Here is a 16,328-nt window from a genome sequence, read left to right on the forward strand (position 1 = left end):
TAGCCGTGTGCAGTCCTCGGTCTGGATGTAGCCGTGTGCAGTCCTCGGTCTGGATGTAGCCGTGTGCAGTCCTCGGTCTGGATGTAGCCGTGTGCAGTCCTCGGTCTGGATGTAGCCGTGTGCAGTCCTCGGTCTGGATGTAGCCGTGTGCAGTCCTCGGTCTGGATGTAGCCGTGTGCAGTCCTCGGTCGGGATGTAGCCGTGTGCAGTCCTCGGTCGGGATGTAGCCGTGTGCAGTCCTCGGTCTGGATGGAGCCGTGTGCAGTCCTCGGTCTGGATGTAGCCGTGTGCAGTCCTCGGTCGGGATGTAGCCGTGTGCAGTCCTCGGTCTGGATGTAGCCGTGTGCAGTCCTCGGTCTGGATGTAGCCGTGTGCAGTCATCCTATCATGCTTCATGGTGGTACAGTACTTCTAATTGTCCTACAAAAGCGTCTCAACCTTCTTCTTGGGAGACCAGACAGTCCACATCTTTGTTCCAGCCCTATACTAACACACCTGATTACCTCACCGCCAAGCCCTTGGCCAGCTGACCTAGGTGCCAAATAGGGCAGGGCTAGAACTAATACGTGCAGCCTGGTGTTTCCCCAGGAGGGTTGGGAAATCATGTGTCCGAATGGCACTCTAGCCCCTATATAGGGCATTACCTTTGACCTGAGTCCTATAGGCCCTGGTCAAAAGTAGTGCACTATTGGGAATAGGGTGCCATTTGGGACGAGCTGATGAATTGAACATAGATCAACCTCAAAAAGGTCAGGGTTTGGAGAGCCACTGCTATACAGGTTCATTTGTTCTGTTCATAATCAACTGTGCTCTTTAGCGGTAAGTTTACTAACTAAGGGATACCTTTTTAATCAAATAATATGTGAATGTTTACAGTATATATGGTTTAGTTTTTTTCTGTTTTATTCCAAGAAAATTATGTGGGCATTTAAAGTCTTTAAGATAAAATAAAGATAACATAAAGCACAATCATTGTACTGGGTGGTAATGTATTGTTTTAAACAGCTGGAGGAGAGTGACTCCTCTGTAGCTCTGTGATATCTTCTCTGCAGTGACCAGTGGGTGTTTTAAAACAGGCTGGAGGAGAGTGACTCCTTTCTGGACTGTTTGTTCTTCTGTGGGTGGTCCGGTGTGTTTGTTGCAGTGTTGAAGAGGACAGAGCCCCCACCTCTCTTCATGCCTTGAAGTGTCTGCACCTGGACACCACAAAGGAAGAGGCTCTATTGTGTCCTACTGGCTCAACCAATCACAGCCCTCCAATCAGTTATCTGACCTCATCCATATGCGGGGACATTAACATTCATCAGACTCAATGACACAGCATCAACGGTCAGGAACATCGACTATATGTTTTACAATGTAGAGTATCAATGGAGGGGAACAGAAATGATATACACTGAACAAAAATAGAAACACAACATGTAAAGTTTTGGTCCCATATTTCATGAGCTGAAATAAACGATCCCAGAAATTGTACATATGCACAAAAAGCTTATTTCTCTCAAATGTTCACAAATTTGTTTACATCCCTGTTTTTGAGCATTTCTCCTTTGTCAAGATAATCCATCCACCGGACAAGTCAGGGTTGGGGAGTAACGGATAACATGTAAAGGATTACCAAAGAAACGGTAACTGTATTCTGTTACGTTGCCAGCAAAAATATTGTAATCAGAATTGATACTTTTGAAAATATGACTTTTAAATTCAGAAAGGATGTTTTGCGGAAGAAAAAAAATCTTTGACACTACAGTTTTCTCAATGACGACATTCAAATCAGCAAGTTTAAGTTTGTTCCACCCGAACAAGTCTGACCACAAGTCAGAGACAACTATGATGACACACCAAATGTGTTCGCAGGAAATCGCAGGAAAAGAGCAGGAATAGGCTTTTGTAGGCTACAGTCCAAGCTATGTCTTCCAATGGTGTGACTGCTGTCGGCATCCAAAGATTATCCAACTTGAATAAAAGCTTGGAGGTCAGGACGAGAGCGGTGGTGTCGTCTACGGCGATACGGATATCACTTATTATTGATATCTACATAGCGCATTGATGTGATGATATCACACTGCTGCTCTCTCATTTAGCTATTTGTGCCTTACGGATTATGGTTGTTGTGGACGACTGTTCACATATCTAAATGTGTATTCGAACCCAGTAATGGTTGAATTCAAGAGTTTAAGCTGACTATAAATCATTGTTTTTGAAACCAGTGGACAGCCAGTGAAAAATGCGCTCTTGCAACAGCTGCATAGTGTGGATCCCAGCCTATAGAATAACAGCTGTATAGTGTGGATCCCAGCCTATAGAATAACAGCTGCATAGTGCGGATCCCAGCCTATAGAATAACAGCTGCATAGTGCGGATCCCAGCCTATAGAATAACAGCTGCATAGTGTGGATCCCAGCCTATAGAATAACAGCTGCATAGTGTGGATCCCAGCCTATAGAATAACAGCTGCATAGTGTGGATCCCAGCCTATAGAATAACAGCTGCATAGTGTGGATCCCAGCCTATAGAATAACAGCTGTATAGTGTGGATCCCAGCCTATAGAATAACAGCTGCATAGTGTGGATCCCAGCCTATAGAATAACAGCTGCATAGTGTGGATCCCAGTCTATAGAATAACAGCTGCATAGTGTGGATCCCAGTCTATAGAATAACAGCTGCATAGTGTGGATCCCAGCCTATAGAATAACAGCTGTATAGTGTGGATCCCAGCCTATAGAATAACAGCTGCATAGTGTGGATCCCAGCCTATAGAATAACAGCTGTATAGTGTGGATCCCAGCCTATAGAATAACAGCTGTATAGTGTGGATCCCAGCCTATAGAATAACAGCTGCATAGTGTGGATCCCAGCCTATAGAATAACAGCTGCATAGTGAGGATCCCAGTCTATAGAATAACAGCTGTATAGTGTGGATCCCAGCCTATAGAATAACAGCTGCATAGTGTGGATCCCAGCCTATAGAATAACAGCTGTATAGTGTGGATCCCAGCCTATAGAATAACAGCTGTATAGTGTGGATCCCGGCCTATAGAATAACAGCTGCATAGTGTGGATCCCGGCCTATAGAATAACAGCTGCATAGTGTGGATCCCAGCCTATAGAATAACAGCTGCATAGTGTGGATCCCAGCTTATATAATAACAGCTGCATAGTGTGGATCCCAGTCTATAGAATAACAGCTGCATAGTGTGGATCCCAGCCTATAGAATAACAGCTGCATAGTGTGGATCCCAGTCTATAGAATAACAGCTGCATAGTGTGGATCCCAGCCTATAGAATAACAGCTGCATAGTGTGGATCCCAGTCTATAGAATAACAGCTGCATAGTGTGGATCCCAGCCTATAGAATAATAGCTGCATAGTGTGGATCCCAGCCTATAGAATAACAGCTGCATAGTGTGGATCCCAGCCTATAGAATAACAGCTGCATAGTGTGGATCCCAGCCTATAGAACAACAGCTGCATAGTGTGGATCCCAGCCTATAGAATAACAGCTGCATAGTGTGGATCCCAGCCTATAGAACAACAGCTGCATAGTGTGGATCCCAGCCTATAGAATAACAGCTGCATAGTGCGGATCCCAGCCTATGGAATAAAAGCTGCATAGTGTGGATCCCAGCCTATAGAATAACAGCTGCATAGTGTGGATCCCAGCCTATAGAATAACAGCTGCATAGTGTGGATCCCAGCCTATAGAATAACAGCTGCATAGTGTGGATCCCAGCCTATAGAATAACAGCTGCATAGTGTGGATCCCAGTCTATAGAATAACAGCTGCATAGTGAGGATCCCGGCCTATAGAATAACAGCTGCATAGTGTGGATCCCGGCCTATAGAATAACAGCTGCATAGTGTGGATCCCAGCCTATAGAATAACAGCTGCATAGTGTGGATCCCAGCCTATAGAATAACAGCTGCATAGTGTGGATCCTAGTCTATAGAATAACAGCTGCATAGTGTGGATCCCAGTCTATAGAATAACAGCTGCATAGTGTGGATCCCAGCCTATAGAATAACAGCTGCATAGTGTGGATCCCAGCCTATAGAATAACAGCTGCATAGTGTGGATCCCAGCCTATGGAATAACAGCTGCATAGTGTGGATCCCAGCCTATAGAATAACAGCTGCATAGTGTGGATCCCAGCCTATAGAATAACAGCTGCATAGTGTGGATCCCAGCCTATAGAATAACAGCTGCATAGTGTCGATCCCAGCTTATATAATAACAGCTGCATAGTGTGGATCCCAGCCTATAGAATAACAGCTGCATGGTGTGGATCCCAGCCTATAGAATAACAGCTGTATAGTGTGGATCCCAGCCTATAGAATAACAGCTGCACAGTGTGGATCCCAGCCTATAGAATAACAGCTGCATACGTATGTTTGGCAGCATGAGTGAAGGAGGCTTTGTTGCGAAATAGGAAGTCAATTCTAGATACAATTTTGGATTGGAGATGCTTAATGTGAGTCTGGAAGGAGAGTTTACAGTCTAGCCAGAAACCTAGGTATTTGTAGTTGTCCACATATTCTAAGTCAGAACCATCCAGAGTAGTGATGCTGGACGTGCGGGCAGGTGCATGCAGCGATCGGTTGAAGAGCATGCATTTAGTTTTACTAGCATTTAAGAGCAGTTGGAGGCCACGGAAGGAGTGTTGTATGGCGTTAAAGCTCGTTTCGAGGTTTGTTAGCATAGTGTCCAAAGAAGGGCCAGATGTATACAGAATGGTGTCGTCTGCGTAGAGGTGGATCAAGGAATCACCTGCAGCAAGAGCGACGACATTGAGATATACAGAGAAAAGAATCGGCCCGAGAATTTAACCCTGTGTCACCCCCATAGAGACGGCCAGAGGTCCGGACAACAGGCCCTCCGATTTGACACACGGAACTCTATCTGAGAAGTAGTTGGTGAACCAGGCAAGGCAGTCATTTGAGAAACCAAGGCTGTTGAGTCTGCCAATAAGAATACGGTGATTCACAGAGTCAAAAGCCTTGGCCAGGTCGATGAAGACGGCTGCACAGTACTGTGTTTTATCGATGGCGGTTATGATATCGTTTAGGACCTTGAGCATGGCTGAGGTGGACCCGTGACCATCTCGGAATCCGGATTGCATAGCGGAGAAGGTACGGTGGGATTCGAAATGATCGGTGATCTGTTTAACTTGGCTTTCAAAAATGTTAGTAAATGCAGGGCAGGATGGATATAGGTCTTTAACAGTTTGGGTCTAGAGTGTCTCCCCCTTTGAAGAGGGGGATGACCGCGCCAGCTTTCCAATCTTTAGGAATCTCGGACGATACGAAAGAGAGGTTGAACAGACTAGTTATAAGGTTTGCAACAATGATAGCAGATCATTTTAGGAAGAGAGGGTCCAGATTGTCTCGCCCAGTTGATTTGTAGGGATGCAGATTTTTGCAGCTCTTTCAGAACATCAGCTGTCTGGATTTGGGTGAAGGAGAAGCGGGGGTGGTGGCCTGGGACAGTTGCTGCAGGGGATGCAGAGCTGTTGGCCGGGGTAGCCAGGTGGAAAGCATCGCCAGCCGTAGAGAAATGTTTATTGAAACTCTCGATTATCGTGGATTTATCGGTGGTGACAATGTTTTCTAGACTCAGTGCAGTGGGCATCTGGGAGGAGGTACTCTTATTCTCCATCAAATCAAATCAAATTTATTTATATAACCCTTCTTACACCAGCTGATTTCTCAAAATGCTGTACAGAAACCCAGCCTAAAACCCCAAACAGCAAGCAATGCAGGTGTAGAAGCACGGTGGCTAGGAAAAACTCCCTAGAAAGGCCAAAACCTAGGAAGAAACCTAGAGAGGAACCAGGCTATGAGGGGTGGTCCTCTTCTGCCTGTGCCGGGTGGAGATTATAACAGAACATGGCCAAGATGTTCAAATGTTCATAAATGACCAGCATGGTCAAATAATAATAATCACAGTAGTTGTCGGGGGTGCAACAAGTCAGCACCTCAGGAGTAAATGTCAGTTGGCTTTTCATAGCCAATCATTAAGAGTATCTCTACCGCTCCTGCTGTCTCTAGAGAGTTGAAAACAGCAGGTCTGGGACAGGTAGCACGTCCGGTGAACAGGTCAGGGTTCCATAGCCGCAGGCAGAACAGTTGAAACTGGAGCAGCAGCATGGCCAGGTGGACTGGGGACAGCAAGGAGTCATCATGCCAGTTGGTCCTGAGGCATGTTCCTAGGGCTCAGGTCCTCCGAGAGAAAGAAAGAAAGAGAAAGAAAGAAAGAATTAGAGAGAGCATACTTAAATTCACACAGGACACCGGATAAGACAGGAGAAGTACTCCAGATATAACAGACTGACCCTAGCCCCCCGACACAAACTACTGCAGCATAAATACTGGAGGCTGAGACAGGAGGGGTCAGGAGACACTGTGGGCCCATCCGATGATACTCCCGGTCAGGGCCAAACAGGCAGGATAAAACCCCACCCACTTTGCCAAAGCACAGCCCCCAAACCACTAGAGGGATATCTTCAACCACCAACTTACCATCCTGAGACAAGGCCGAGTATAGCCCACAAAGATCTCCACAACGGCACAACCCAAGGGGTTGTAATTACAATTTATTATAATTTATTTACTTTGGGTCTAATGTGGGTGTGTGAGAATCATGTTTATTTTGTGGGAGAGAGAGTGTGTGTGCATCCTGTATTTTATTTTTCCTTGTCAGCCACCATCTCTCCTAAACATGCCCTCTCCACCAACTGCGAGTAAGCACAACTTCACATGTCCGTTGTGGGAAATAGATAACCCAATCTGTAGGCTTAAATATCCTAATTCCTAAAATAGAATGGAGCGTACATATAAAATAAACAAGTAATTACCATATATTGACATATTTACATACTAATGTGTGAGAGAGAACTTCCGGCGCCGAAAAGAGATGGCCGCCTCACTTCGCGTTCCTTGGAAAATATGCAGTATTTTGTTTTTTTACGTGTTATTTCTTACATCGGTACCCCAGGTAATCTTAGGTTTCATTACATACAGTCGGGAGGAACTACTGAATATACGATTAACGTCAACTCATCATCGTTCCTACCAGGAATATGACTTTCCCGAAACGGATCCAGTGTTTTGCCTTCCACCCAATACAATGGATCTGATCCCAGCCGGCGACCCTGTGCGACGCCGAAAAAGGGGAAAACGAGGCGGTCTCGTGGTCAGGCTTCGGAGACGGGCACATCGCGCTCCACTCCCTAGCATACTACTCGCCAATGTCCAGTCTCTTGACAATAAGGTTGATGAAATCCGAGCACGGGTAGCATTCCAGAGAGACATCAGGGATTGCAACGTGCTCTGCTTCACGGAAACATGGCTAACTCAAGGGACGCTAACGGAGTCGGTGCAGCCAGCTGGTTTCTTCATGCATCGCGCCGACAGAAACAAACATCTTTCCGGTAAGAAGAGGGGCGGGGGGGTATGCCTTATGATTAACGAGAAGTGGTGTGATCATCATAACAACACACAGGAACTCAAGTCATACTGTTCACCTGATCTAGAACTCCTCACAATCAAATGTCGACCGCATTATCTACCAAGGGAATTCTCTTCTATCATAATCACAGCCGTATATATTCCCCCCCAAGCAGACACATCGATGGCCCTGAACGAACTTTATCTGACTCTTTGTAAACTGGAAACCACACACCCTGAGGCTGCATTCATCGTAGCTGGGGATTTTAACAAGGCTAATCTAAAAACAAAACTCCCTAAATTCTATCAGCATATCGATTGTGCTACCAGGGCTGGAAAAACACTAGACCATTGTTATACTAATTTCCGCGACGCTTATAAGGCCCTCCCCCGCCCCCCTTTCGGAAAAGCTGACCACGACTCCATTTTGTTGATTCCAGCCTACAAACAGAAACTCAAACAACAAGCTCCCGCGCTCAGGTCTGTTCAACGCTGGTCCGACCAATCTGAATCCACGCTTCAAGACTGCTTCGATCACGCGGATTGGAATATGTTCCGCATCGCGTCCAACAACAATATTGACGAATATGCTGATTCGGTGAGCGAGTTCATTAGGAAGTGCATTGACGATGTCGTACCCACAGCAACGATAAAAACATTCCCAAACCAGAAACCGTGGATTGACGGCAGCATTCGCGTGAAACTGAAAGCGCGAACCACTGCTTTTAACCAGGGCAAGGTGACCGGAAGCATGACCGAATACAAACAGTGTAGCTATTCTCTCCGCAAGGCAATCAAACAGGCTAAGTCTCAGTACAGAGACAAAATCGAGTCGCAATTCAACAGCTCAGACACAAGAGGTATGTGGCAGGGTCTACAGTCAATCACGGATTACAAAAAGAAAACCAGCCCCGTCGCGGACCAGGATGTCTTGCTCCCAGACAGGCTAAACAACTTTTTTGCCCGCTTTGAGGACAATACAGTGCCACTGACACGGCCCCCTACCAAAACCTGCGGGCTCTCCTTCACTGCAGCCGAGGTGAGTAAAACATTTAAACGTGTTAACCCTCGCAAGGCTGCAGGCCCAGACGGCATTCCCAGCCGCGTCCTCAGAGCATGCGCAGACCAGCTGGCTGGTGTGTTTACGGACATATTCAATCAATCCTTATCCCAGTCTGCTGTTCCCACATGCTTCAAGAGGGCCACCATTGTTCCTGTTCCCAAGAAAGCTAAGGTAACTGAGCTAAACGACTACCGCCCCGTAGCGCTCACTTCCGTCATCATGAAGTGCTTTGAGAGACTAGTCAAGGACCATATCACCTCCACCCTACCGGACACCCTAGACCCACTCCAATTTGCTTACCGACCCAATAGGTCCACAGACGACGCAATCGCAACCACACTGCACACTGCCCTAACCCATCTGGACAAGAGGAATACCCATGTGAGAATGCTGTTCATCGATTACAGCTCAGCATTTAACACCATAGTACCCTCCAAACTCGTCATCAAGCTCGAGACCCTGGGTCTCGACCCCGCCCTGTGCAACTGGGTCCTGGACTTCCTGACGGGCCGCCCCCAGGTGGTGAGGGTAGGTAACAACATCTCCACCCCGCTGATCATCAACACTGGGGCCCCACAAGGGTGCGTTCTGAGCCCTCTCCTGTACTCCCTGTTCACCCACGACTGCGTGGCCATGCACGCCTCCAACTCAATCATCAAGTTTGCGGATGACACTACAGTGGTAGGCTTGATTACCAACAACGACGAGACGGCCTACAGGGAGGAGGTGAGGGCCCTCGGAGTGTGGTGTCAGGAAAATAACCTCACACTCAACGTCAACAAAACAAAGGAGATGATTGTGGACTTCAGGAAACAGCAGAGGGAGCACCCCCCTATCCACATCGACGGGTCAGTAGTGGAGAAGGTGGAAAGTTTTAAGTTCCTCGGTGTACACATCACGGACAAACTGAATTGGTCCACCCACACAGACAGCGTTGTGAAGAAGGCGCAGCAGCGCCTCTTCCACCTCAGGAGGCTGAAGAAATTCGGCTTGTCACCAAAAGCACTCACAAACTTCTACAGATGCACAATCGAGAGCATCCTGTCGGGCTGTATCACCGCCTGGTACGGCAACTGCTCCGCCCACAACCGTAAGGCTCTCCAGAGGGTAGTGAGGTCTGCAGAACGCATCACCAGGGGCAAACTACCTGCCCTCCAGGACACCTACACCACCCGATGTCACAGGAAGGCCATAAAGATCATCAAGGACAACAACCACCCAAGCCACTGCCTGTTCACCCCGCTATCATCCAGAAGGCGAGGTCAGTACAGGTGCATCAAAGCAGGGACCGAGAGACTGAAAAACAGCTTCTATCTCAAGGCCATCAGACTGTTAAACAGCCACCACTAACATTTAGCGGCCGCTGCCAACATACTGACTCAACTCCAGCCACTTTAAAAATGGGAATTGATGGAAATTATGTAAAAATGTACCACTAGCCACTTTAAACAATGCCACTTAATACAATGTTTACATACCCTACATTACCCATCTCATATGTATATACTGTACTCTATATCATCTACTGCATCTTGCCATCTTTATGTAATACATGTACCACTAGCCACTTTACTTTAAACTATGCCACTTTATGTTTACATACCCTACAGTACTCATCTCATATGTATATACCGTACTCTATACCATCTACTGCATCTGCCATGCCGTTCTGTACCACCACTCATTCATATATCTTTATGTACATATTCTTTATCCCTTTACACTTGTGTGTGTGTGTAAGGTAGTAGTTGTGGAATTGTTAGGTTAGATTACTGTTGGTTATTACTGCATTGTCGGAACTAGAAGCACAAGCATTTCGCTACACTCGCATTAACATCTGCTAACCATGTGTATGTGACTAATAAAATTTGATTTGATTTTGATTTGAGAGAGAGTGTGTATTTCTCTGCTTTCTGCATCACCGAATGGAGGTCTGGAACTCCCTCCAGGTCATCTCTCTCTCTACATTCCTTGGCCTTTGTTGCCTGATGATTCACCCTGAATTTTAAATACATTCATTGTGGAGAACAAACTTCAGTTTGGACTGAACAATGTGATGGGTAGCCAGGGAATGGCCTTGGTACATAAAAAATAATTTTGCAAGACAATAAACATATTTTCCTGCCACTCCTGGGAACCCTGTACATATGTGAGGGCTGTTGGGGCCCTCTTTCAGCTCCAGATGACAACACCTGCACACACTCCCAGAGGGTTGCAGGTCTGCCGACTGCAAACCATTCATTTTAGTCAGAGAAATATCCAATAAACCAAACTGTTGCTTTAACTGTGAATGAACTTTATTGCACACAATCCTAAAATAAAATGTAGCATACATAAAATAACAATGTATTTACATTGGGTCTAATGTGTGAGAGGGGGGCATGTTTTTCAACTCTGAAAAAAGCACAAAGAATTTCCTAAAACTGTACACATTAAGCAATAGTCTTTTACAATATTATCAATCACACTTTGATTTGATAGATATTTAGAGTAATTATGTAGATATTGATAATGGATGTGAAGGAGTAGATATCTACAATCCTAAATTAAAATGGACTAAACATTAAATAAACAAGTAATCACAACTTATTTACATTGTGGATAATGTGTGTGTGACAGAAATGCATCGTGGGTAGAATATGGCACTTGCAATGCCAGTGTTGTGGGTTCGATCCCCATGGGGGACCAGTACAAGTGTCACGCCCTGGCCATAGAGAGGCTTTTATTCTCTATTTTGGTTAGGCCAGGGTGTGACTAGGGTGGGCATTCTAGTTTCTGCATTTCTATGTTTTCTGTTTCTTTGTGTTTGGCCGGATGTGGTTCTCAATCAGAAGCAGCTGTCTATCGTTGTCTCTGATTGAGAACCATACTTAGGCAGCCCTTTTCTCCTCCTGTCTTTGTGGGAAGTTGACTTTGTTTAGGGCACATAGCCTTTGAGCTTCACGGTTTGTTTTGTTCGGCGTCATTTGTATTAAATAAAAGAAAATGTCCGCTCACCACGCTGCACCTTGGTCCTCCAACAGCTGTGACAAAAAGAAAATGTATGAACTCACTGTAAGTCGCTCTGGATATGAGCGTTTGCCAAATGACTGTAAATGTAAAAACAATGAAGGCTGCACCAAGTGAAAGGAAAATACACTCAATGATCAGTTTGAATGGTACAAACAGGGAAAGACTAAACTATGGATTGAATATTTTCTGCCATTCAAATCTGACTGCAGTACAATAGTCCCAGAGCTACAGGTCCAGGTATAACAGTGACAATAGTCCCAGAGCTACAGGTCCAGGTATAACAGTGATACTAGTCCCAGAGCTACAGGTCCAGGTATAACAGTGACACTAGTCCCAGAGCTACAGGTCCAGGTATAACAGTTATAATAGTCCCAGAGCTACAGGTCCAGGTATAACAGTGATACTAGTCCCAGAGCTACAGGTCCAGGTATAACAGTGACACTAGTCCCAGAGCTACAGGTCCAGGTATAACAGTGACACTAGTCCCAGAGCTACAGGTCCAGGTATAACAGTTATACTAGTCCCAGAGCTACAGGTCCAGGTATAACAGTGACAATAGTCCCAGAGCTACAGGTCCAGGTATAACAGTTATACTAGTCCCAGAGCTACAGGTCCAGGTATAACAGTGATACTAGTCCCAGAGCTACAGGTCCAGGTATAACAGTGACACTAGTGCCAGAGCTACAGGTCCAGGTATAACAGTGACACTAGTCCCAGAGCTACAGGTCCAGGTATAACAGTGATACTAGTCCCAGAGCTACAGGTCCAGGTATAACAGTGACACTAGTCCCAGAGCTACAGGTCCAGGTATAACAGTTATACTAGTCCCAGAGCTACAGGTCCAGGTATAACAGTTATAATAGTCCCAGAGCTACAGGTCCAGGTATAACAGTGATACTAGTCCCAGAGCTACAGGTCCAGGTATAACAGTTATAATAGTCCCAGAGCTACAGGTCCAGGTATAACAGTGACACTAGTCCCAGAGCTACAGGTCCAGGTATAACAGTGACACTAGTCCCAGAGCTACAGGTCCAGGTATAACAGTTATACTAGTCCCAGAGCTACAGGTCCAGGTATAACAGTGACACTAGTCCCAGAGCTACAGGTCCAGGTATAACAGTTATAATAGTCCCAGAGCTACAGGTCCAGGTATAACAGTGATACTAGTCCCAGAGCTACAGGTCCAGGTATAACAGTGATACTAGTCCCAGAGCTACAGGTCCAGGTATAACAGTGATACTAGTCCCAGAGCTACAGGTCCAGGTATAACAGTGACACTAGTCGCAGAGCTACAGGTCCAGGTATAACAGTGATACTAGTCTCAGAGCTACAGGTCCAGGTATAACAGTGACACTAGTCCCAGAGCTACAGGTCCAGGTATAACAGTTATAATAGTCCCAGAGCTACAGGTCCAGGTATAACAGTGATACTAGTCCCAGAGCTACAGGTCCAGGTATAACAGTGACACTAGTCCCAGAGCTACAGGTCCAGGTATAACAGTGACACTAGTCCCAGAGCTACAGGTCCAGGTATAACAGTTATACTAGTCCCAGAGCTACAGGTCCAGGTATAACAGTGACAATAGTCCCAGAGCTACAGGTCCAGGTATAACAGTTATACTAGTCCCAGAGCTACAGGTCCAGGTATAACAGTGATACTAGTCCCAGAGCTACAGGTCCAGGTATAACAGTGACACTAGTCCCAGAGCTACAGGTCCAGGTATAACAGTGACACTAGTCCCAGAGCTACAGGTCCAGGTATAACAGTGATACTAGTCCCAGAGCTACAGGTCCAGGTATAACAGTTATACTAGTCCCAGAGCTACAGGTCCAGGTATAACAGTGATACTAGTCCCAGAGCTACAGGTCCAGGTATAACAGTGACACTAGTCCCAGGGCTACAGGTCCAGGTATAACAGTGACACTAGTCCCAGAGCTACAGGTCCAGGTATAACAGTGATACTAGTCCCAGAGCTACAGGTCCAGGTATAACAGTGACACTAGTCCCAGAGCTACAGGTCCAGGTATAACAGTTATACTAGTCCCAGAGCTACAGGTCCAGGTATAACAGTTATAATAGTCCCAGAGCTACAGGTCCAGGTATAACAGTGATACTAGTCCCAGAGCTACAGGTCCAGGTATAACAGTTATAATAGTCCCAGAGCTACAGGTCCAGGTATAACAGTGACACTAGTCCCATAGCTACAGGTCCAGGTATAACAGTGACACTAGTCCCAGAGCTACAGGTCCAGGTATAACAGTTATACTAGTCCCAGAGCTACAGGTCCAGGTATAACAGTGACACTAGTCCCAGAGCTACAGGTCCAGGTATAACAGTTATAATAGTCCCAGAGCTACAGGTCCAGGTATAACAGTGATACTAGTCCCAGAGCTACAGGTCCAGGTATAACAGTGATACTAGTCCCAGAGCTACAGGTCCAGGTATAACAGTGATACTAGTCCCAGAGCTACAGGTCCAGGTATAACAGTGACACTAGTCCCAGAGCTACAGGTCCAGGTATAACAGTGATACTAGTCCCAGAGCTACAGGTCCAGGTATAACAGTGACACTAGTCCCAGAGCTACAGGTCCAGGTATAACAGTTATAATAGTCCCAGAGCTACAGGTCCAGGTATAACAGTGATACTAGTCCCAGAGCTACAGGTCCAGGTATAACAGTGACACTAGTCCCAGAGCTACAGGTCCAGGTATAACAGTGACACTAGTCCCAGAGCTACAGGTCCAGGTATAACAGTTATACTAGTCCCAGAGCTACAGGTCCAGGTATAACAGTGACAATAGTCCCAGAGCTACAGGTCCAGGTATAACAGTTATACTAGTCCCAGAGCTACAGGTCCAGGTATAACAGTGATACTAGTCCCAGAGCTACAGGTCCAGGTATAACAGTGACACTAGTCCCAGAGCTACAGGTCCAGGTATAACAGTGACACTAGTCCCAGAGCTACAGGTCCAGGTATAACAGTGATACTAGTCCCAGAGCTACAGGTCCAGGTATAACAGTGACACTAGTCCCAGAGCTACAGGTCCAGGTATAACAGTTATAATAGTCACAGAGCTACAGGTCCAGGTATAACAGTGATACTAGTCCCAGAGCTACAGGTCCAGGTATAACAGTTATAATAGTCCCAGAGCTACAGGTCCAGGTATAACAGTGACACTAGTCCCAGAGCTACAGGTCCAGGTATAACAGTGACACTAGTCCCAGAGCTACAGGTCCAGGTATAACAGTTATACTAGTCCCAGAGCTACAGGTCCAGGTATAACAGTGATACTAGTCCCAGAGCTACAGGTCCAGGTATAACAGTTATACTAGTCCCAGAGCTACAGGTCCAGGTATAACAGTGACACTAGTCCCAGAGCTACAGGTCCAGGTATAACAGTTATAATAGTCCCAGAGCTACAGGTCCAGGTATAACAGTGATACTAGTCCCAGAGCTACAGGTCCAGGTATAACAGTGACACTAGTCCCAGAGCTACAGGTCCAGGTATAACAGTGACACTAGTCCCAGAGCTACAGGTCCAGGTATAACAGTTATACTAGTCCCAGAGCTACAGGTCCAGGTATAACAGTGACAATAGTCCCAGAGCTACAGGTCCAGGTATAACAGTTATACTAGTCCCAGAGCTACAGGTCCAGGTATAACAGTGATACTAGTCCCAGAGCTACAGGTCCAGGTATAACAGTGACACTAGTCCCAGAGCTACAGGTCCAGGTATAACAGTGACACTAGTCCCAGAGCTACAGGTCCAGGTATAACAGTGATACTAGTCCCAGAGCTACAGGTCCAGGTATAACAGTTATACTAGTCCCAGAGCTACAGGTCCAGGTATAACAGTGATACTAGTCCCAGAGCTACAGGTCCAGGTATAACAGTGACACTAGTCCCAGAGCTACAGGTCCAGGTATAACAGTGACACTAGTCCCAGAGCTACAGGTCCAGGTATAACAGTGATACTAGTCCCAGAGCTACAGGTCCAGGTATAACAGTGACACTAGTCCCAGAGCTACAGGTCCAGGTATAACAGTTATACTAGTCCCAGAGCTACAGGTCCAGGTATAACAGTTATAATAGTCCCAGAGCTACAGGTCCAGGTATAACAGTGATACTAGTCCCAGAGCTACAGGTCCAGGTATAACAGTTATAATAGTCCCAGAGCTACAGGTCCAGGTATAACAGTGACACAAGTCCCAGAGCTACAGGTCCAGGTATAACAGTGACACTAGTCCCAGAGCTACAGGTCCAGGTATAACAGTTATACTAGTCCCAGAGCTACAGGTCCAGGTATAACAGTGACACTATTCCCAGAGCTACAGGTCCAGGTATAACAGCTATAATAGTCCCAGAGCTACAGGTCCAGGTATAACAGTGATACTAGTCCCAGAGCTACAGGTCCAGGTATAACAGTGATGCTAGTCCCAGAGCTACAGGTCCAGGTATAACAGTGATACTAGTCCCAGAGCTACAGGTCCAGGTATAACAGTGACACTAGTCCCAGAGCTACAGGTCCAGGTATAACAGTGATACTAGTCCCAGAGCTACAGGTCCAGGTATAACAGTGACACTAGTCCCAGAGCTACAGGTCCAGGTATAACAGTGACACTAGTCCCAGAGCTACAGGTCCAGGTATAACAGTTATACTAGTCCCAGAGCTACAGGTCCAGGTATAACAGTGACAATAGTCCCAGAGCTACAGGTCCAGGTATAACAGTTATACTAGTCCCAGAGCTACAGGTCCAGGTATAACAGTGATACTAGTCCCAGAGCTACAGGTCCAGGTATAACAG

This window comes from Salvelinus alpinus, chromosome 23, assembly GCF_045679555.1.
Source record: "Salvelinus alpinus chromosome 23, SLU_Salpinus.1, whole genome shotgun sequence".
Lineage (NCBI taxonomy): Eukaryota > Metazoa > Chordata > Actinopteri > Salmoniformes > Salmonidae > Salvelinus > Salvelinus alpinus.